This window comes from Paroedura picta, chromosome 1 (genome assembly GCF_049243985.1).
Source record: "Paroedura picta isolate Pp20150507F chromosome 1, Ppicta_v3.0, whole genome shotgun sequence".
NCBI lineage: Eukaryota > Metazoa > Chordata > Lepidosauria > Squamata > Gekkonidae > Paroedura > Paroedura picta.
Window position 1 is genome coordinate 163,669,260 of NC_135369.1, and position 22,061 is coordinate 163,691,320.

Below are 22,061 nucleotides of genomic sequence, written 5' to 3' on the forward strand. Positions count from 1 at the left end.
GATGTCGTTGCGGCGGCGGCTCCGGCGTTGCGGCAGCGGCCTGTGGCAGGGGCAGCCGCTGGCAGCAGAGGCGGAGGGCGTGCCGTCGCGGCGGGCGTCATTGGTTGTGGGGCCAGCGTTGGAGGTGCGGGGCTGGGCGGCAGCAACTGGAGGCTTTGTGGGGCGCCGTGGAGATGCTGTGTGTGGGCGAAGGCGGGCGCGGCGCTGGCGTGGCTGTCGGCAGGGCAAGTGCCGCGGGGGAAGGCGGCGCTGGGTCGGGCGCTGTTGCGGCTGTGGCCGGAGGCGGAGGCGCGGCTGCAGTAGGGAGGCGCATGGGGCGTGCGAGGCAGGCTGGCCGCGTGTGAGGGCGGCGGCAGCTCTTCGTCTGCGAACGGCGAGGCAGCAAGGGACGTGTGCGGGCGGGCAAGCAGCAAGACAATGGCGTCGGGCGAGCGGATGCAGGCGAGTGGGGGGGCGGCACTCGCGCCTCCCTAGTGGTCAGTCCAGCGGCCAGGGACCAATCGGGAGCCGCGCTGTGCGCGGCTCCCAATTGGTCCCTGGCCGCTAGACTGACACTTGGAGGGGCCAATCGGCAGGCGCAAAGCGCCTGCCGATTGAGCCCTCTGATTGTCAGTCATGAGGAAGGGGCCTATTGGCACCCTTCCTCATCACGGACAGGGCCCTCCTTAGGTGCCCTTAACCGATTATTTAATCCGCTCCGCAGGAGCGGTTTAAAGATGACAGGGTCTATCAGGTTTTCAGAATTCCCAACTGGACAGGGGGAAGACTGGCCTCTGTAGAGAACTGGGGGACAGGAAATGCACAATAGCCCATCCTTGTGCGGAAAACAACAAGGTGTCATTGGACCAGTTACTCTCTCTCTCTCAACATAACCTACCTTCGCAAAATGGAGGCAGAGAGATGTATGAGCACCCTGAGTTCTTTGGAGAAAGACTGGAGTAAAAGTGTGCTAAATAGAAACATAAAATTAAAGATATCACGTTCCCCTTGCAGTAGGACAAAACGGCTACAGCAAAATTGTCCAGAGCAAACCACAATAGCCAGCGAATGCATGCAACTTTCTCCGGAAAAAAACCCCCTTTGTATGAAGAGTAATGCTTCCCAAGACTTCCTCAATTCTCTTAACTGTGATTTATTTCTGTTTATACCAGCCATGTGTAACAGCAACCTTTATTCTAAATAATGCCATTAGAGTTAATTTATCCAGACTGTTTTCATATACCATTAGTGCTAACCTTTTCTTTATTATCATCAGGGTCAGTGTACAGTGGTAGTCAATACGGTGACTTGGAAATTCCTGCTTTGAGAGTCTCGCCTGAGCCACTGCTGTCTCCAGTCTGCAAGAGGAGGGCAGTAAATAATGCTGGCGAATGCTAAATATTATTATCAGCCGTAAATCTGTGACTAAACAGGAGGACGGCCTGCGTTTTCCCACAGGAACGAAGGAGGGAATTTTAAGCAGAAATACATCTGTGCTATTCTAACCTGTCTTTAAAGCCATTGTACTTCTTTCCAAGAACTGACAAATTAATGGGTAGTAAACTTCTGGGCTTCTCTTCAATTTACCATGTCCGGTATAAAGTAATTTCGAGAAAATCTCCTTCAGCGAATTCTGCAGGACACAATGGTTGTTGTCACACCTCACATTTGTCTTGTTGTGAAACCCGGGATCAGACTGTGTATACCATAAGTGGTGAAAATTGGGACTATTTTGCCATAATTACAATTTTTATTTCCCTTTTTTTACCCCACTTTCCCCTCCAATGGGACTCAACGCACCTGCCAGCAAGAGCAGAAGCAAAAGAAAGAATGGGGTTTCCAAGGCTGGTCTCCTAGAGGCAGGCTTGGTCACAAATTTGATATTGCTTCTGCTGCTGTAACTCATGGCACTTCCACACATGCTAAGTAATGCCGTTTGAGCCCACTTCAGCAGCTGTTTGCCAGTGGATTTTGCATCCAGTTGCAAAGTGCCTTGAAAGTGAATTGGAAGTGGGTTTTTTACAATCTCATTCTCCCCTGCTCCATTTTATTCCCACAACAACCCTTTCAAGTTAGTTTAGGCTAAGAGTGTGTGATGGGTCTAGTGTCAGGGAGAAGTTTCCAGAGCAGAGTGGAGATTCAAAATTGAGGCTCATTCCGCACACATAGGATACTGCACTTTCAATATGCTTTTGCAGCTGGATTTTCCTGTGCAGAACAGGACAATCTACTGTTAAAGTGCATTGAAAGTGCGACAATCACTGTGTGTGGAATGGGCCCTGGTTCTCTGAGATCCCAGTCCAGGGCCCATTCTGCACACGTTAGACTGTGCAGACTTTCACTGTGCTTTGGCAGCTGGATTATCATATGCGGAACAGGAAAATCTGTTTCTAAAGTGCATTGAAAGCGCATTATCCAACAAGTGCAGAATGGGGCCAGTACTCTGTCCGCTCCCAGTGTGGTTTTTACTATGAGAATCAGGTCCCCATACTGTTTGGCATCCAACCTGACAAATCTCATTGGTTTTATTGCCAGCTTATGTTTACGGCCAATGGGACTCCCCTCCCCTCGACTATCATTTTATCTTCCAGTGCAGAATGTGTGTCCGTGTTGGAGAGGAGAGGAGGTTCTGCATTCTTTCTTCCTTCCTTTCTTCCTTCCTTCCTTTCTTCCTTCCTTCCTTCCTTTCTTCCTTCCTTTCTTCCTTTCTTTCTTTCTTTCTTTCTTTCTTTCTTTCTTTCTTTCTTTCTTTCTTTCTTTCTTTCTTTCTTTCTTTCTTTCTTTCTTTGGTGGCTTCCAGAAGATGGTGCCCTGCTGCTAGGAAACAGTCCCGAAAACAGCAGTCATTCCAGTTCACTGGCAGAATGTCATGCAGAACACTTTGTGTCTGTCAGCACATTCCTCGAAGGTCACAGCAAATGATGAATGCTCCTGTGTAGGAGCGGGAGATTATTTTTTTTTCCCTGTGAGTTGCATCACTCGGCGGCTCCTTGGCTTCGTCCACTCCATTCCTGCGGTTATAAACCTTTCCCAATTGTTATTCGGCTGCTTCCTCCACAGGCCTTCTGCGGCCAAGGCAGGATATTCATGACTGAGTGGCCTCGGGAATCTGGAGAGGGTCCAGCTCCTTTCCACCGTGTTGTTGCTCATTTCCCCCTTTCCCCCTCCCTCCCTCCCTCCCCCCTTCCCCCGAAGGACTGAAATATCCTGTGGTTCTGGCTGGTGCTCTTCTTCCCTCCGGATACGTCCCCACCAAAAGGCATATGCATCACCATATGATACCCAGGGCTCTTTCAGCAGGGCTAATTATGACGAGGGCTTTATTTAGATGGAGACAAGTTCCGTGACTTGTTGTGGAGTTCGTTGGACTGTGTCTGATTCCAAAATGGAAAGAGAACGCTTCCTCTGGCAGCCACCGCTGCATGGATTGCTGCCGGGCTTTGCGTATGTTTGCAAAAATATTTAAATGGAGAGAAAGCTTCAGCATTCAGGGAGTTGCCCCGGTCTTTGACTTGGGTTTTATTTCTGCAGTTGGCTATTAGATCTGTAACCCTGCCCCGCCGGTTGGGCCTTGGGCCACTTGGCAGGCAACGTCAACCTCGTCAGGGCCTTAAACCCAACCGATAAGCCGCTTTTGGTTTCTTCGTACCTTGTATATACGTTTTCTCCTGGTACGTGGTGGAGGGTGACTGAATATGGTGGAGGACAAAGTATTATAAGAGGTGTCCCAGAGAGGGAATTTTGGCAAGTAGAGTTTGTTATGAAGGAGTTATTATCACAAAGGAGTTGCTTCTGTTACATTAATACCTGTTACTTTTTTCTTATCCCGTCTTTCCTCCAAGGAGCTCTGGGTGACGTGCATCATTCTTTCTCTCTGTACTATATCCTCACAACAGCCTTGTGAAATAGGGTAGCCTGAGGGAGAATCATTGAGCCAGGCCACCCAGTAAGCCTTTGGGCAGCATGGGTACTTGAACCTAACATTCTCCCCTCTGAGCTTATACCAGCGGTCCCCAAACCCTGGTCTGGAGACTGGGATCAGTACGTGGATCAGTCGGTACCGGGCCACGGCTCCTCCTCGTCCTCTTCCCCGGCTGCTGCCTCGGGGGCTGCCCTGCCACTCTGCCGCCAGCTCACCTTTGGTGCTCTCCAGCGGCCGCCATGGCTGGGCTCCCCCTCGTTTTGGCACTGTGCGGCTGCTGCTGGCAGCACTCCCCAGCGGGCGGCAGGACGTCAGGCAAATGACTACTCCCCCCCTCGGGCCTCAGTAAAATCGTCAAGCATTGACTGGTCCCCGGTGATAAAAAGGTTGGGGAAAACTGGTTTATACCACTGGTTGCCTCTCTGTCTTATGTCACTGGTTGTCTGGGACTCTTGTATCGTCAGGACCGTCTTCCCCAGTATGCCCGCCTAAGAACGCTAAGATCTAATGACCGGAATTTGCACAGGGTCCCCGCCCCCTTGAGGTGAATTAGGCTCAATCAAGGTCAGGGGCTTTTCAGCCTTGGCCCCGGTCTGGTGGGACATGCTGCCAGATGACATCATGGCCCTGTGGGACCTTAATCGTTTCCAGAGGTCTGCAAGACAGAGCTGTTCCATTGGGCCTATGGTCGAGGCCAGAATTCACACCAAGAAGATGCTGGCCTCCCTGTTGCAAAGTTTACCCGTGAGGTAAATCTTAAGCACTTCAAATGACCCCCAGGCAGGAATGCATCTTAATACTCTGTAAGAAGAGGCAGCCATAGTTTGTTTGTTTATTTATTTATTTATTTATTTATTTATTATTATTATTACTACTTCAATTTATAGCCCGCCACTCCCCTAAGGCTCATGGTGGGTAACAACATATAAAAACCCATAAAACCCCTAATACATAAAAACATCCTACAAAAACAAATTGGGAGTCGCTTGAATTTTTTAACTACATTTTCGATTTTAAACTATATTATATTTAATTACTTGGTATTGTAGTCTCTGTGGTAGGCCGCCCTGAGCCCTTTTGGGGAAGGACAGGGAAAAGCAAGCAAGCAAATAAATAAATAAATAAATAAAGTCCTTCCCCTCTGTACAATTGTTAAATATAGGAATTTTGTTGGGTCTTCTTTATGTTAGGTCCTCCAACCCTGTTTTTTTGCCCCCTTCTCTAATTGGGGGCTACACTGGTTAGTCTGTGGAAGCAAGATAAAACAGATGTGCAGAGGCACTTTAAAGACGAAAAGAAGTCATTTAAGTATGAGGTGCCGTGAGTCAGAGCCCGCTTCAGATATCTGGAAGGAAAATCATTTTGGCACTACGGGTAGGGAAAATTACAGAAGTGGGAGCTGAAGTAGAGACAGGTTGTTGTGAATCTCATCATGAATCTTTCAGCTGTGATTCCCTGCGTTAGGGATTGGAATGAACTATTCTTTACACGTGAAGGATGATGAGAGAGATCAGACACTCCAGCCTTTCTTGAGGGACACATAAGCAAAATAATGAAGTAGGACAAATAGAAGAGCTTCTCAGGAATTCAACTGAAGCCAACACATGGTTATAATAGGATTAGACATGTTGGCGCGGAGCAACACATTTTCTTTAAAAAATGGGTCCTGGAGTAAGGTGACCAGATTTTAACATTGGTAAAGCAGGACACCATTGACCGTGTGTGTGTGTGTGTGTGTGTGTGTGTGTGTGTGTGTGTGTGTGTGTGTGTGTTGATTTAAAATTTGGTCTATATGGAGCAACAAAAATTTTCATAGAACGCATAGAATGCAAAAATAGTATTGTTATATATATATTAAATTTCAACATAAGTACAATTTGCCAGGTGCCCCCAGATGTCCCTCCAAAAGTGGGACAATCTGGTCACCTTATCCTGGAGAACTTGAGCCATTGTAAAAACTAAGGAAATGGAAGTCTCTGTTAAAGCCAGGGTAGCAGGTCCTGTGGAATTCCTCAATGAGTTCTAATTTAGCACATTCACATTGTACATTTCCTTTTTTGAACAGAACAGTGACTTTCAGATCTGTAACCTTACATCCGGGAAGACTGAAGTGTCACCCACTGTTTTTTTTAGAGTTGCGGCCTCTTTTGTTAAATTTGTGCCAGTTGATTCTCTCACAAATATATCAAGCTGTGTGTCCAGTGTAGGTTGTTAGATAGGCATTGCTGGCAAATGATGGTCTAGATTAATTTAGATTATATATTAAATTGGATGATCTGTCTTCATATTTTAAAACAAGCTAAACAATTTTCATAGTGGTCATCAGATCACTTGTGCACATTACGTCAAGGTTACAATTTCAACACAAGTTGAAGGCCAATATGGAAATATTAATAGTTTAGGGCAGGGGCAGTCAAACTACGGCCCTCCAGATGTCCATGGACTACAATTCCCACAAGCCCCTGCCAGCATTCGCTGGCAGGGGCTTCTGGGAATTGTAGTCCATGGACATCTGGAGGACCGCAGTTTGACTACCCCTGGTTTAGGGGCTGGGGAAAAAGACAAGCAAGTTCAGTTACGTCCCTAAACGTTACAGACTGGGGTTTGGACTAGATGACCCTAGAAGTCCCTTCCAAATCTATGATTCTATGACTGATTTAAGTTGATAGCATGATGCAGTATTGTTCATGTTTGAGTGAGGATACTTTTAGTAAAATTGATCTGAAGTGGATCAGACATAGGGAACAGTTGGGGAACATTTTACATCACATCTGACCTGATGGTCACTTTGCTTTCTGTTTCCTCATAAGAATATGTAGGAATTCCACTTCTTGGATTACTGGTTGGATTACAAGGCTGATACAAGGTTGATCACAGAAAGCTGCCTGAAGAAAAAAAATACCCACTTGGGATAGCCAGTGGGATAACATCAAGTCATGAAGAACAACAATTTAAATGATATTTGCCCAGTTGGAAAAGAGAGATCGGCCCTTTTGTATCTTGTGCGGATGCCCAACTACAGAGTTGGATTTATGCACAAGCTAAGCAAGCTTCATTTTGGAATGTGCAAGATCTGCAGTGTGCGTAACTAGGCAGAATATAAAGGGTGACACTCAGCACAAAACCCCACCCATGTGCATATGCTTATGTTTCTAATGGCCACCCACATGCACATATGCAAAGGATACCGATGCATTGCCAAAGGAATATATCTGCTGGAGGGCAGAAGGACATGCTCTTTCTTTACCTCTCCCTTTCCCCCTCCGTTCGACCCAAACGTTTGTTTCTGCGGAGTGAATCTGTTCTTGGCAAGAGGGACTTCCTGCTCGTATTATTGCAGTGAAGTACAGTAAACTGTCTGCACTGTTCATGACCAAATATCAGGTTTATTGAGTCCATTCAAGGGACTGCAAGATAATGAGAAACATATTGTGTAACTCAGGAATGTGGTTCTTTCATCAAGTATCTTTCAAAATTACCCCGCTGTTTGGGTTCCTGACGACTTATAAATTACTTAATGCCTCCAGCAGATGTAACCAAGTACCTCTTATTCCTTCGGTCCGTGTTTTCTACCACTGTTTTAATCAATAATCAAATACAGACAAATCCTAAAGTGGTAAAGAAAAAAGTGTGCTCATTATCAGACGCCATCAAGCCAGTGGTTACCGTGTATCATCTCTGGAACAGCTTTAGGTCCACTAAGACGGATCTGCATCAAAACTACACGTTTTAGATGCCTCCAAGCCTTCCCCTGCCAAATATAACTCGTCCAAGACCTAAGTAAAAACACATGACATGCATCCTGTTTACATTTCCATAATTATAATAATTTCAGACTGTGCACAAGAATTATGAAACAGCCATTCCATTTTAAGACTTTAAACAGTATCTGCACAGATTCTGTTTGTCACTGCTGTTCTTTCCTGAACCGCCACTGTGGCAAATTGTGCCTTGGGTTCCTTTGATATCGTTAGAAGATGACCAGGGGCGCATGAAGAGCCAGGATCGGAACTCCAGGTCAAATAGGATCGGTGCCAGCTAGGGGAAGGGCCACTGCACCCTGGTCAAGCACGTGTTTTTCATTTACAATTAGTGCTGCTATTAAAGTTCAGAACCGCTTTCTCTGGCTTTTAATGCTCCTCTGCATTACAATTTGAGCAGCATCCCCACCCCCCCAATTCTGACTCAGAATGCAAAGAGAAATTCCAAGCATTGTTGGTCCAGCTGACCATTTGGGAGGTAAAGGCACAAACATTTTGACCGGTAAAGTATTGTTCCTTGCAGCTATTTTAAGAGGCTGTAGTACCCCCATCCAGCTATTGTCAAGGGCTGTATTTCCAGGCTCCCCCCCCCCCCCGCATGGTTGGGTACTGTAGTTCCAAGAGCACAACACCACAATAAGGTGTATGCATAAGGGATAGAGCCTCTTGTGCATAGAGCCTCTTGTGGCGCAGAGTGGTAAGGCAGCTGTCTGAAAGCTTTGCCCATGAGGCTGGGAGTTCGATCCCAGCAGCCGGCTCAAGGTCGACTCAGCCTTCCATCCTTCCGAGGTCGGTAAAATGAGTACCCAGCTTGCTGGGGGGTAAACGGTGATGACTGGGGAAGGCACTGGCAAACCACCCCGTATTGAGTCTGCCAAGAAAACGCTAGAGGGCGTCACCCCAAGGGTCAGACATGACCCGGTGCTTGCACAGGGGATACCTTTACCTTTACCTTATAAGGGATGCACCAACATGAATGGACTAGGAACAACTTCTTTGCTCTGAAGGAGCAGGGCTCAGCAACAATCCCAGGAAATGCTACAAGCCAGTTTAGATTAAGAGGCTAGCTACGTTTTGTTTTCCTCCCAGATCCTGCCTGGGTCTGCACGATCGTTGTGTACTTGCTGAGAATTCGTGTCCCGGGTTTACAGGGCCCAGTTTAGATTGGAACCATAGTGTAGGAGGAGAAGGGTCTTCAGCCTTCACATCTGGGTTACTTTCTAAGCCTGAAATGGCCCTGGGGGTGACTAGGCAACTTACTGGGAGATTCACAAGTACAGCTGAACTACACAAAGATTTCCTCAGTGGAGTAAATAGTATTCCCCATGGATTTGTTTTGGGCTGGAGAAACAGGGCAGGACCCTAATTGGGCCTCCCTTCACCTGGGAACTGAGTTCCTACTGGGGAATTCACAAACAATGACAGTCCTTGTGACGGACTCAGAACTGATCCAAGGTCATAGCTCACCATAAAGCAGCAACATAAATGGGAGGGTTAGAACCACAGAATTTAGAAGAGTTTATTTTTATACTCTGCTTTTCACTACCCGAAAGAGTCTCAGAGCGGCTTACAAACAAACTTTCCCTTCCTCTTCCCTCAACAGACACCCTGTGAGGTAGGTGAGGCCGATAGAGCAACAAGAGAGCTGTGACTGGCCCAAGGTCACCCAGCTGGCTGCATGTGGAAGAGTGGAGAATCAAACCCAGCTCTCCAGATTTGAAGCCCCTGCTCTTAAGCACGACACCAAGCTGGGTCTCAGCATTTCACACTTTGGACACACTAACATGATCATCCTTAAAGGTAAAGGTATCCCCTGTGCAAGCACCGAGTCATGTCTGACCCTTGGGGTGACGCCCCCTAGCGTTTTTATGGCAGACTCAATACAGGGTGGTTTGCCAGTGCCTTCCCCAGTCATTACCGTTTTACCCCCCAGCAAGCTGGGTACTCATTTTACCGACCTCGGAAAGATGGAAGGCTGAGTCAACCTTGAGCCGGCTGCTGGGATTGAACTCCCAGCCTCATGGGCAGAGCTTCAGACTGCATGTCTACTGCCTTACCACTCTGCGCCACAAGAGGCTCTTTGATCATCCTTACTCATTCTTATATATTTTATTTTGCACATTCTTGACATATTTTAAGATCATCGATCAGTACAGCAGGATGTTCACAAGGAAATTAAAGGAGAGATGGAACCTCCAACGAGTCCTCAAACGCAGTAATTCATTATAATTTGCCTAACTCTTTCAATTACCATCTTCCCTAGGGTCAGACAGTTTTCATTTATTTCAACTTTCAATTGATACAGCTCCCTCGAAGGACAGGGTTATTGGAAAGCTCTGGGCATGGATTACTCACTCCTTCTAAACACCAGTTTACAATTCTGCCTCTGAGTTCTGATTGGTTTTTCTGGTACTGCCTGCCCTTTTCTTCTGCAAGGCATTCCCAAGGCCCGTCCTTATGTTAGTGGGCCACAACATCTCCACCACCTGATTCATGCAACAAATTGGACTGTTGTCTTGCTCATTAGTCTGTAATTAGATCAGCAGAGAAAGTGAATCGAGAAGGTGTCAGGAGCTGAAGTGCAGACATAGCAACAGAATCATTTCATCAGATGCAAGAAGATCTGTGTTGAGCAAAGGGGATGGAATATCAAGGGTAATGATGCTAAAGGGGGAAGCGGCTCCGTTTTTGTCTCGTTCCAGGAACAGCTAAAGGATAAGTGCTATTTTCTGAATGAAGTTGATGCTGCTTGGCTGAGGAGGGGGTTGGACTAGATGTTGAGCAGGGGGTTGGACTAGATGGCCTGTATGGCCCCTTCCAACTCTATGATTCTATGATTCTATGATTCTAGGTATACTGGTATGTTTCCTTAGGACGCTGCTAAACCCTTAGGATTTACATAGTAAATGACATAATCAAGATGCAGCATGTCTCAAAGAATGATACATTGCCGGTATTAGTACGGTGACACCACAATGGATACGATGCATTTCTAACAATAACCTGACTTTTCTGAGGACTCCATCTTGGATGACGAGGGGGAAAAAAATGTAAGGTTATCTTTAGGAGTACAAGATGTGGGATCACTAATGTGTCTGAAAAACAGCTGTGTGCTGCTGGATTATTTTTAGCATAAAACAGACATAGCTTAAGTTTTAGAGCTAGTTGTGCATTCACATTGGGTGACGCTGCCACGTTGGGAGAACCTGTGGTGAACTCTATAGCTTGTATCCTACCACTCTACCGAGCAAGGTTTGAAACCTTCCTCCAAATTAAGAAGCTCTTTATCTGGCAAAAAAATTGGAGGAAGGCTCTTTTGACTGGAGAAATGTAATACGATGTAGTACATGGCTTTGATTGGGTTCCCCCCCCTCCTTCTTGGAGTCATGTTGTTCTTTGAACTAATAATACATCTGCTTATTTTGTGAACAGTGGGGAATTTTAATATGACTCTGATCCAAACCAAATATCATAACAAAACTAATCACTTGGCTTGCTGCTATCATGAATCTATAGGAACAGAAGTTGGCCTATCCATCCATTTGTGGCAGGTATAAGCTGGCAGGGGCTCATGGGAATTGTAGTTCATGGACATCTGGAGGACCACAGGTTGACTACCCCTGCTCTAGGAGATGTGTTGGAGGGGGGGATTGAGAATACTGAGGGTTTTGTTTTTTCCACCGTAGCGTCTTCCTTCGGGTTTTTGATCCTTTTCCTTTTGGTCTTGTTTAATGATTTGTGATTTTATGTCTGGGGTTTTAATGGGTATTTATGGGTTCTTATTCAGACTTATGTAACCCACCATGAGCCATCAGGGAGTGTTGGGTAATAAATCAAATTAATAACAACAATAACCTGTGCCTCTCAATATTATTTCCAACCAATATAAGATGCATTTCTTACATCCAAAGAAGTGGGCTCCAATCCACAAAAACTTCCTGTCGCAATAATTCTTCAGCTCGCAAATCAATAGGAAATCTATTTCTGTTTACTTTTGTCACTTTAGCTAGCATAAAAGCAGGGGCAAATTGAGTTATGTGGTTGTGCCAGATGAGAAGCTCTGGGACCACTGGGACTGATTTTATTGACATTAAAAAGATTACGTCCTTTGTTATATAGCAAAGTAGCCTTTACAAAGGGCTACTAGGTCTCCCACCCACACAATAATAATTATAATAAACCAGTGGCTGAACTCGGAGCTCTAGCTACTGTTTCACATATATAACCACTAAAACATATTATTATTCCACTATAATTTTACCACTTTACTAATTATGGGAGAATATTAATGGCCCCTTTCTGCTCAAAGGTTTGTTACTATACTACTACTATGATGATGATGTTATCCATTCAGTCGTGTCTGACCCTTGGCGATTCTATAGGAAAGTCTTCACCATGCCTCTGACTGCTTCTTTTAGTTGGCTCACGGTCATCCCTGTATCGGCTTTGATCGTGTCAAGCCAGCGGATCCCTTGGCGACCACGTTTCCTTTTGCCGCTGACCATGCCGAGCATTAATGATTTTTCTAGCGAATCTGATCGCATGATGCATCCAAAGTAAGTGAGCTTTAGCCGTAATATCGTGCCTTCTGATGCCATAGTTTGTTTGCTCTTCTCTAAAACTACCTTGTTGGTAACTTTGGCTGTCCACAGTATTCACAGCATTAGCTTCCAACACCATAATTCGAAAGCATCTATTCTCCTCCTGTCTTCTTTCTTCAGGGTCCAGCTTTCGCATCCATAGGCTGTTATGGGGAAGACAATGGTGTTGACTAGACAGCACTTTGTATTAAGGCTGATATCCTTACTCTTCCATATTCGGTCCATGCCTAACATTGCGTTCTGGCTCAGTGTTATTCGCTGTTTGATTTCACGGCTGCATCCACCACTTTGATTGATCATAGAACCAAGAAAGATGAAATCATCAATACATTCAATGTTCTCGTTGTCAATAATGCCTTTGGTGCTACTGCCAGTAGTTGTCATGGTCTTTTTGATATATAGGTATAGTCCCATCTTTTCACTTTCTTCTTTTAGTCTCTTTATCAAGGTCTTCAGATCACGCTCCGATTCAGCAAGGAGTGTTGTATCATCTGCACAGCAGAGATTATTGATGTTACAACCAACTACTATGAAGTACATTCTAAATTGCCAAGTAGGAAAGGAAGGAGGAGTTGAGACCAAGACTTGAACATAAAGTGGGAACATGGAAAAATCATGTCTAGGAAGAGAGTAATTAATGAGAAGTGTAGAAAAGAGGGACAGAAAGGGAGGAAAGGGTGATTTCATCTTCAGGAGTGGTTTAAGGATTCGCAGGGCCAAAGCACTGGAGCCAGTTGATGGATTTACGGAGCCCTAGCAGAGTACAATCATGCCAGAAGCACTCAGACTGGGGGTGCAAGGGCTCCCCATAGTGGAAAGGGGTGTCACTCTGAGTGTCCTTAAAGAGGGAAAAGGGGGAGGGGAGAGGTTACAGCCCTCATCCATGGGGGGGGGGGGTCGGGAGGTATCCAGTGCTACATGGATAAACCGCCCCTGTTTATTTTGCTGGAGACATTTTGCCATCTTCCAGTGAACCTCCATAGTGATCAAGGGATTGCACCCTTACTGAAATCAAATTGTGTCAGGGTCACCGATGGCTGGATCACCATATGAATCGGACGATAACCGAGATCAGGTTTGCTTTGCCGAGCATGTCACATTACCAGGCATTGTATGTCTCAAAGAACAGGCTGCATTTCCTGTGTTTGGTCTCGCCCCCAGCCCCGGCTTACTGCCAGCATTTCATATGTTAGACCATCATGGCTGAAATAAGAAGAGAGCAAAACTAGGTTGAAAAAAAAACACACACACACACACACAAACTGCTAAGCTGAACACAGTGGAATGACCCATTGTGCTGTGTGCGTAACCACATTTCCTAAACGACACATTTCAAGAGTCGAATCTTCTTCTTGTTGTTGTTGGCATAGTAACTCACCAGGTCTGAACCAGATAAGCTAATACACTTCTCCTTGTTCTCTCCAAGGTATTCACAGCAGGAGATTCCCGTTCCATCTGGTTAACTGCAAATGCACATTATTATTGATACACAGTATTGATACCGGTTTTGATCTCCCTTAATGGCACCGTGTTTAGCATCGAACAGCTTGAGGGAAGAACAAGGACAATCGAAAGGGGACCTGGGGCTCGAAAAAGACAGAGACCATTAGCACAGGGCTCACTGTAAAATCCATGGCACTCTTTAATGCAAGAAGAATCGCCTCCCTTGGGATAATGTGTGGCGTTATCTCAGCAAGGAGGCTGCGTTTGTAGTAGTCCCAACAAGACTCTCGGGATTTCCGCACCAGTTAAATGTAGTGAAATGCTTATTTTACGTAGTCATTATATTCTGGCCCCTCCATATGATGTCACCAACATCTGGGCAGTAACCGGCTGGCTACATCTTCCATTTTAAGGCGCTAGTTGGGGAATTGCATAAAGTGGGTTCCCCAAACTATTTAGCACTAGCTAAGGGAGAGCAACCAGAAGGCAACCAGCAGAGGGGAGTTATGGAGGCTCAAACGTGCTAAAGGCACCTGCCTTGTCCAGCCTTCACACCCACCTCCCTCTCTCTTGTTCCCGGGGACGGGAATGTCTTTTTAAAAAGGTCCTGGAGCAATGAATAGGTGGACCAGCATGCAGGCAATGCCAGAAATAATTTTTCCCCAAAGTTGTAACACAAAGCATGCCTCTCTAAAGCCCCCCTCCCCCCCAAATCAGGAATGAGATTAATTTTTAAAAGTATTAAGACTCGTGATTCCATGAGGGGTGGCATTTAAAAAGCACTATGCATCCATGATTAGATGCCTAGGCATTTAAATGGAGAAGTATTAATTTTTTTAAAAAATGAGCAGGCATTGCAGGACCTTTGAAGCATAGAAAAAAGGAGATTGGCTGCCTGGATTGATTGACAGGCGGAAGACAGTCTCGTATAAAGTGCATTGCTCACTGTTGTCAAACTAATTTTGGTTATACATGTTGGAATATGCCGGATCTGCAGTGTTATGTACGTGATTCTATTAATGATTCTACTGAGGACCGAGCTTAACGTCCGAGGAAGGATCGGAGTGGGCAATGTCATCAGCCAATACGCTGCTAGATCCTTGTCTTGGGATCCAATCAGTTTTAACCAAAATTGACCTATAGTGTCGACTGGTGGAAAGGGCCTTTGTTCACGATTGTATATAAGTCGGGGCTCTTGAGGGGTTTCCCAGTTCAGTTTTGCCTCTTGTACCACCATACAGAGTCAACTGAACTCCCAGCGGTCCTGACTTCCTTCGAACCCATGGATTTAACATGCAGTGTGCATGATTGAACAGAATATAAAGAGTGTCCTGCAGGGGGCATGGGTGGAGATGTGCATTTAGCATAGTTAGACTGGGAACGTCCTGATATTTTCATATCCTCTCCTCTAGTATCCTGATTGGCTCAATAAGAGACTTCCTTTGAGTACACTTCCTCCCTGCTTGCCTCTAGAACAGACAGAATTACTGCAGACAACAGTTAGACAGACAGTTGGGACTCTCTCCCTTATCTACACCAAGTCGTTTCTCTTCATCATCATAATAAAACTATTGTATTCTTTAAGCCAACTTGGTGCTTTGATCGTCTTTGACTATTTAAACCAGGGGTAGTCAAACTGCGGCCCTCCAGATGTCCATGGACTACAATTCCCAGGAGCATTTGCTGGCAGGGGCTCCTGGGAATTGTAGTCCATGGACATCTGGAGGGCTGCAGTTTGACTACCCCTGATTTAAACTCTGCCAACATCCACAATATTATGCATTCCTAATCGTAGGCATCCATAATATGGAGTGCACTTTGACTCATTTTGGGGGATCCATTCTCCTTTTAGCTGCCCTTTTCTTGCATGGGTGGATTTAGCCATTGAGCCGCAAGCTACAATGCCTGCAGCTACTCTTGTTGCCTTTTCCCTGCACGTTCCTCATATCCATCTATTTTATTTCTAACGGTGTACTTATATGCAAACATACCACTGTAAATACTGATTGATGTTTTCAGATGGCTATAGTTTTGCCTTGAGCAAACTAGAGGAGGATATAAATGTTTCAATGGATTCAAATAGTTCTTAAAAAATCTATGCATTTACACTCACTCCTAGGAAGCATGACAACAAACCCAAATAAATCATGCTGGATTTGTTGGTTTAAATCCTTGTTATCCTGGTCCACGTTTATCCATGTTTTATAAGAGTATTTATGTATGACTCGTGGGGCGGGTGTGGGGATGGCAACACACATTTGAATGTACATCAAGATATGCATTTTGCTGACAACACGGCAGCTTGGATGGACTGCTCCACAGTACTGGTGGGTTGCACATTTCAGTGGACACATCAAAATCACAGCAGTGTTCCTGCCCTAGCCAGTGATAAGCATGTCAAGGCCTGCTAACATTTTCAGAAGTTCACCTAGCCAGTTTTATACTTTCTCTGTTCACAGTTTTAGGGTTACCTTATTTTGTGCTTTTTCTAAATCTAAATCTAAATCTAAATCTAAATCTATCTCTATCTCTATCTCTATCTCTATCTCTATCTCTATCTCTATCTCTATCTCTATCTATCTATCTATCTATCTATCTATCTATCTATCTATCTATCTATCTATCTATCATCTATCTATCTATCTATCTATCTATCTATCTATCTTTACACACCAGCTTGTTGTAGCGGTTGGGTGTGCGGACTTCTAATCTGCTGAGCTGGGTTTAATTCCGGGCTTCCCCACATGCAGCCAGCTGGGTGACCTTGGGCTCTCCACGGCACTGATAAGGCTGTTCTGACCGAGCAGTGATATCTGGGCTCTCTCAGCCTCACCCACCTCACAGGGTGTCTGTTGTGGGGAGAGGAAGGGAAAGCGACTGTAAGCCAATTTGAGACTCCTTCGGGTAGAGAAAAGCTGCATAGAAGAATCAACTCTTCTTCTATATTATATATATCTATCTATATCTATGAAGAGCCTCTTGTGGAGCAGAGTGGTAAGGCAGCAGAAATGCTGTCTGAAGCTGTCTGCCCATGAGGCTGGGAGTTCAATCCCAGCAGCCGGCTCAAGGTTGACTCAGCCTTCCATCCTTCCGAGGTCGGTAAAATGAGTACCCAGGTTGCTGGGGGGTAAACGGTAATGACTGGGGAAGGCACTGGCAAACCACCCCGTATTGAGTCTGCCATGAAAACGCTAGAGGGCGTCACCCCAAGGGTCAGACATGACTCGGTGCTTGCACAGGGGATACCTTTACCTTTACCTTTATCTATATCTATATATCTGTAGATATAGAGATATGCATGGGATTGCTCAGACTGCAACTACCTAACCGGCTTTGACGGGTAAATTTCCTTTTAAATATGTTTCAAACTTTCTCCATATAGGCATGTGAGTCACTCTGACAGGTTTAATTTGTCCTGAAAAATGAATGTGTTAAGCTCATTACCCATTCAGTTTGAAGAGACTGTAAAGAGCAGATTGATTGCTTCTCCATGTGTGCTATGTAATAGGCCAGGCCTTGCAAAGGTAAGGAATACTTAGCCGGCAGAAACGCATACCAAATATGTGACAGGAAATTAACCTTAATCAAGCTCTCTCACGTAGGTTTCTTGTTGTCCCTTTACTTAATTTGTTAAATTATAGATCATTCTTCTCCTTGGATATCAACATTTTGATCGAGGAACTCAACACAACACAATAGTGCAGTCTTAAGCAGTTACACTTTTCTGAGGTTATAGACTTCGGTGACTCTCAAAAGGCGGTACTATTACTAGATTACTAGATTCACAAAAACTTTGATCGAGAGCAGGCCTTCTCAACCAGGGTTGTGCAAAACCCTAGGGTTTCTTGACAGCCCTGGAAGGGTTTCCGTAATGGGGGGGAGTTAATTATTTTTAATGCATTTTTATTTATTTGTTTTTATTTTATTGTTGCATTTTTATACCGTCGCTCCCAGAAACTGGCTCGCAGTGGTTCACAAAAACATAAGAAATACAGCAATATCAGTTTAAAATATCTCATTAAAACAACTCCAACACATACAAAAATGTCGGTGTACTAAACGTCCTTAAAAGATCTTACCCCATTTGCTCTGGGCATCGGCTTCAGTATAGATGAATATAACCAGCCAGGAAGGTAGAATCAGGCTCCTAGCACAGTCTAGTACTGCAGTAGGAGCTGGGGGAGGGGACCTGATCGAATACCCCAGGGTTTTCACCCAGCCTCAACTGAATGCCTGGCGGAATGACCTTTGATTACTTATCAAAAAGGGTCCTTCTCTTCTGAGGTAAGGAGGGCATCTAGGTAGCTGAGTTTTTCCCAGCTAGATGCCCTCCGCCTCAGAAGAAGCAGCCCCGTTTCCTGTAGCAGACATGCAGGTATGAGCTACGTTCATCCACTGGATTTATTTCTGACCTCCCAAACCCCATAGTGGCTCACTTCATTCCTGTCTCCTCCATTTCACACTCACAACAACCCTATGGGATGGGCTAGGCTGAGGATGTGAGTGGGTACTGGGGAGGGGGCTTGGCCATTGTGGGAAGGGAGGTGATTGGCCAAGCCTGTAGCTAGCATTCTGAGCTCCTCTGAGCCTAATTGACAAGCAGTGTGTGTATGTGTTTGGGAGAAATACCTTGAGCTTCCCTGGGCCTATACCTTTCCATTTGTGGAAACGCTCTGCTGGATCCAAGAAGAAGAATTGGTTTTCATACACCGCTTTTCTCTACCAGGAGTCTCAAAGTGGCTTACAATCGCCTTCCCTTCCCTCTTCAGACAGCCTGTGAGGTTGGTGGGACTGAGAGAGCTCGACTGCTCTGTGAGAACAGGACTATCAGGGCTGTGATGAGCCCAAGGTCACCCAGCTGGCTGCACGTGGAGGAGCAAGGAATCAAACCTGGCTCACCAGATTAGAAGCTGCTGCTCTTAACCATTACACCAACCCACTGTTACCTGACACATTGTATAAAATGGTGGGTTGCCCATTAGCCCTTCTGTTCATCGTGCAAGACAGCAAATTATAAATTTATGTAAGAACCACAAAGGCCCCATTGAAAACTGCTCAGTCCAGTGTTTCATAACAAGGGGGTGTGGGAGGCAGGTTTGTAAAGCTCTGCTGAAGGACTTCTCATTGTTTATTATGAAAACCCTTAACATTCAATCCGCATAGAATTCTTTTGGCGGGGAAATACGACACTCGAAGAGCTGATCATAACTGTAAGTCAAGATAAACAGCAATCCTTCATGCGCTAAAGAATGGAAAGTATGATATTTTTTTCTGGGGGAGAAATATTCACATATGGTAATGATTTCCTTAAAAATCCTTCGGTATGAAACAAAGGACAGGCACTGCATTTTGACACTAGAGGTAGAAACCAAATCAATCATTCTGTCCGACTGGTACAGTCTGAGAAGTGGATGAAGATGGATTTTTTGTTACATTCAGTTTTCGATCCGGACACAGATACAAACTATTCTTATTTATTAAGTGCTTAATAAAATAAACGCTATAATAAAGAACAATACAGAAAGGTCCCTGACAGAATGCTGGAAAATCTAAGGGACATAATACAAAAGGAGGAAGGAAAACAAGTTAGACTTTGCAGGTGAGCATAACCTTCCTTTCCTCAGCTGGTTCCCTCATTGTGAATGTTGCAGCAAAATGATGTGGGCATATAGTTGGAAGTAAATCAGCTGTGTTCAATGAGATTACTCAGGTGAGTGCGTAAAGGATGGCAGCCTTAGTTTGTAAGCTCCTTGAAGCAAGGACCACTTCATTTTTGCCCGGGAGCTTTGTAAAGCTCCTCAAACAGTAAAAAAAAACAACAACACACAAATCCGTCTACGTATCTAATTGTCATGTGGTCTTCATCTGCAGATATCTATATCTACCAGCTGGGGCCACACAGGAAGAAAACAGAGATTTTTTGCAAACTCAGGGGACTCTTCAGGATTGCGTAAAATCCTGGCTTGGATTTGGGGCAGGGAGAGACCTCATGTCCACCCTCCGAAGCAGCCATTTTCTCGAGGGGAACTGAACTCCGTCGCCTGGAGATGAGCGATAATATTCCAGCAGGGAGTCTTCTGGCCAGGCCTTGAGACACCATCACCAATTTGGAGGGAAGAACCTGCAGCAGTTTGGCAGGGGAGGCCAAGAGCCATGATGAGCTCGCTGCTGCTGACGTTGTACAATGGCAAGGAGCCACACTGGGCCTTGTAGTATAGGGTTGCCAGCCCCTCCTCCTGGCCACCAGATCCAGGCTGGGAGACACCTGGAGATTTGGGGATGGAGCCTGGATAGGACAGGGACGTCAGCCGGGTACAATGTTACAGAATCCACCCTTCAAAGCAGCCATTTTCTTTAGGGGAAGTGATCCATGTAGCCTGGAGCTGTAATTCTGGGGGATCGCCACATCCTGCCTGGAAGCTGGCAACCCTACCGCAGTAGCAGCAGTAATCGTGTGTATGGGTGGGTGGAGGAAGGTTAGAAAACTGCAGTGGCCTGATGGTGTAGTGGTTAGGGGTGCGAGCTTCTAATCTGGCATGCCAGGTTCAGTTCTGCACTCCCCCACATGCAGCCAGCTGGGTGACCTTGGGCTCACCACAGCACTGATAAAGCTGCTGTGACTGAGCAGGAATATCCGGGCTCTCTCAGCCTCACCTCCCTAACAGGGTGTCTGTAACGGGGAGAGGAAAGGGAGGGTGACTGTAAGCCACTTTGAAACTTCTTCAGGTAGAGAAAAGTGGCATATAAGAACCAACAGTGCTCTGTAGTGGTTAGAGTGTTTGATCTGGGAAACCTGGGTGTAAACTTCATGGAGCTTTTATTCCAACCCCAGATCGATTCAGTCCCTGCCCTCTACACAGAATGTGATTCCCATTTGGACTTGGGGCAATTTAAAATTTCCTTCTGCAGCAAGAAGGATTGATCCGGAGTGACCCTACCTTTATTGTGCGATATTTTGGAGTGCTTTTAATCCTAAATATATTATAAAATCGCATTGTTTTGAATCGGGACTCTCCTCCGTGGTAGAGGACCCGTGATTGGCCACAGGTGGTCATGTGACGAATTTGTCTTAAAGGAGAAGCCCCTAATTTCTCTCAACTTCTGTCGGTCCTGGATTTTTTTCCCCTTCTCTGCCTTTTTCGATCTTCTCCCCCTCCCCTCCAAGAAAAGAAAGAGGCTCCCTGCTTGGGTCCTCTCCCCCCAACCCTCCAAGAAAAGAAAGAGGCTCCCTGCCTGGCTCCTCTCCCTCCCCCTTCAAGAAAAGAAAGAAAGAGGCTTGGCTCCCCCCCCCCCCTTTCTGAACTACCCTAACCACGTGCAGAAGACTTTCCTGTTTCAATGGGGAGGGGAGGAAGAGGAAGATCCGAGTTCAAAGCGATCTGAATGCAACAGGATTGACAATGGAATAAACAAAGTAAGTGAAGACTCTGCCCTGGATTGATATCCCCACTTTGCCATGGAAGCTTGGTCAGTGACCAGTCACAGCTTGGGGAAGTGGTTTAGAGTGGCTTGTAATCTGGTGAGCCGGGTTTGATTCCCCGCTCCTCCACAGGCAGCCTGCTGGGTAACCTTGGGCTCATCACAGCCCTGATAGTGCTGTTCTGACCGAGCAGTCCTGTCAGAGCTCTCTCAGCCTCACTTCCCTCACAAGGGTGCCTGTTGTGGGGAGAGGAAAGGGAAGGCGAATGTGAGCTGCTTTGAGACTCCTTCAGGCAGTCAAAAGCGGGAAATAAAAGCCTTCTTCCTCTTTGTGCCCCTCCCAGGGCTATTGTGTGGATAAAGCCTGTGAAGTGGGAATTATATATATCACCATAGGCTCCTTGCAGGCAGGCCCATATAAAACCGTCCTATAATAACTATACATAGGGACACTGAGCAAGTGGACTGGCCACTGAGGAAGCCCATTCCGGGTGGGACAGGTCAACGGTCGGAGGATCTTGGCCCTGCTAGCAGAGAATGCCCAGCTGTCTCCCCTTTTCTTTTAACAGGTGGGAATTGCTCCATGGTGCTCGGTGCCAGCAAGCCTCTTTGAGAAGATCTTCCTCCTCCCCGCATGACCATCTGACAGGTGGTGCGGCTATTCATGGAGCCAGCCTGGGCTACATGTCCATGGAAATAGCCTGGTTAATTCTCAATCTCTCAAGGGATGTTTTCCAAGTATGCCTATTCTAGACAAAGATTCCCTACATTTGTTGCTTCAACAAACTTCATTCGATTACGATCTGGACCTGCTTGTTCTTCCGCTGATAAAATGTTGGATATGAAAAATGGCGTACATTGGGACAAGTGTGCAGGATCTCAAAACGGTGTTAATATTTTCTTGATATGCTGGAAACAATGTTTTCCCTACTTGGG

At 45.8% G+C, this 22,061-nt stretch overlaps 1 long non-coding RNA gene across 1 annotated transcript; it reads right to left on the minus strand.

Annotated features, from left to right (window-relative positions):
- Positions 1-7,434: 7,434 nt before the first annotated feature.
- LOC143819468 (uncharacterized) lies at positions 7,435-13,729 on the minus strand. The gene is made up of 2 exons (XR_013224993.1): positions 13,642-13,729; positions 7,435-7,677 (listed from the first exon to the last, which is right to left on the minus strand). It is a non-coding gene; the product is annotated as an uncharacterized LOC143819468 (long non-coding RNA).
- Between the last annotated feature and the right edge of the window lie 8,332 nt (positions 13,730-22,061).